The sequence below is a fragment of the Silene latifolia genome, chromosome 2 (genome assembly GCF_048544455.1).
Source record: "Silene latifolia isolate original U9 population chromosome 2, ASM4854445v1, whole genome shotgun sequence".
Taxonomy (NCBI): Eukaryota; Viridiplantae; Streptophyta; class Magnoliopsida; order Caryophyllales; family Caryophyllaceae; genus Silene; species Silene latifolia.
The window spans coordinates 99,504,757-99,506,507 of NC_133527.1; the positions used below are offsets into that span (position 1 = coordinate 99,504,757).

Consider the following 1,751-nt stretch of genomic DNA (forward strand, 5'->3'; position numbering starts at 1 on the left):
TATCCCACTTGGGATTGATGAGGATGCCGTCATGGCATTAACATGATGCTTTGATGATTTTGAGATTTCCTCAAGTCTAGCCATAGCTTGTTCAAACTTCAAGTTGATTGTGTCAATGTGAGCACTAAGTTAAGCACCCAATTGAGTAACGGAGTCCACTTCATGCTTTCCATCTCTAGTAGCCTTGCGAGGTCTACTATATTGTGAGTTATGGACCGCCATTTCCTCAATCTTGTTCCATGTTTGATTGTCATCAACTTCGGTGAACATTCCATTTGATCCCATATTGAGAATGTTCCTAGAATCTTCATATAAACCATTCCAAAATTGTTGCACCAAAAACCATTCGCTATGTCCATGGTGAGGACATGAGCGACAAATTCCCTTAAACCGCTCCCAAGCTTCATACAAATACTCTTCATCCCTTTGCTTAAAACCCGTAATTTGAGCTCTTAGCATGTTAGTCTTTTCCGGTGGGTAGAATTTTTTGTAGAAAGCTAGAGCCAACTTCTTCCAAGAATCTATTCCAAGGGTGGCCTTATCAAGGCCCTTCAACCATTGCTTCGCGGTGCCGATTAATGAAAAAGGAAATAAGACCCGTCTAATTTGGTCTTGAGTCACGCCCGTTTGAGAGATTGTATCACAATAGTCGCAAAAGGTTTCCATATGAGAATGAGGGACCTCACTAGGCATCCCCCCGAATTGGCTCCTCTCAACTAATTGGATGAAGGCGGACTTGGCAATAAAATTTCCGGTTAGATGTTGCGGAGTAGGAGTATCATTTGGTAGATTCTCCTCGGTGGGAACGGAGTGTGACGAGAATTTTGGCATTGTAGGTGGATTTTGTGGGGTATTGTGTAATGGGTTCTCTTCTCCTTCTATTGCGAAAGGATTGACAAACTCACTAGTGGGTTGGACAACTTCACTAATACCTCTTAAATTCCTCCTAACAAGTCTCCTATTGTTCGTCAAGGTTCTTTCGATTTCGCGGTCAAAAGGTAACAAATCACCTTGTAACCTTCTAGACATGCAAAATATCAAACAACTCGAAAACAATTAGAACAAACCTTGAGGAGTTTTACTTCCTCAAGGCGAAGAAAGACACAACTAATGACAATAAAAATAAATCTAAATCAAACAAACACCGTCCCCGGCAACGGCGCCATTTTTGATGCGATCCCGCTAAGTGTTCACAAATTAAGATGTGGTCGTTGGTCACGGTCGAATCAAAACACAATTTATAGCTCCACAAACAACTCTACAATTAGTAAAGAGGCAAGTAAAGGTCGGATCCCAAGGGACGGGAGTTGAAATGAGATTTCTATTGTAACTAGTGGTGTCTAAGGGGTGTCACAAATTGGGTTGATGTAGAAGGTTACTAAACTAAAATAGCAATGAAAATAAACAAGCAAGATGAATTAAAGGGGTGTAAACAATTGATTAAAGGCACTAGGGTGTCATGGGATCATAGGGGAATCATGGGATATGATCATACAAACATGTTCTCAAATTATAAGCAAGCAATTATTGTTGTGATGGATTGAGTTGGGTTATATCTTACAATCCTAGGAAAGTTTGGGTCCCGGAGCCGAATCGATTAGATTGTACAACACCTACAAGTCGACATAATCTTCCCTACTCAACAACATGCATGGTCTAATGAGACTCGAGTTGGGTTATGTCTTACAAGTCTCATTGAAAAGATAGAAGATGATAGTAAATGGAAGGATTCATAGGCTTAGCATTTCATC

General features: G+C 40.5%; 1 non-coding gene across 1 annotated transcript; it reads left to right on the forward strand.

Annotated features, from left to right (window-relative positions):
- Positions 1 to 351: 351 nt before the first annotated feature.
- LOC141644700 (small nucleolar RNA R71) lies at positions 352 to 459 on the forward strand. Its single transcript, XR_012544311.1, has one exon. It is a non-coding gene; the product is annotated as a small nucleolar RNA R71 (small nucleolar RNA).
- The last annotated feature ends 1,292 nt before the right edge of the window (positions 460 to 1,751 follow it).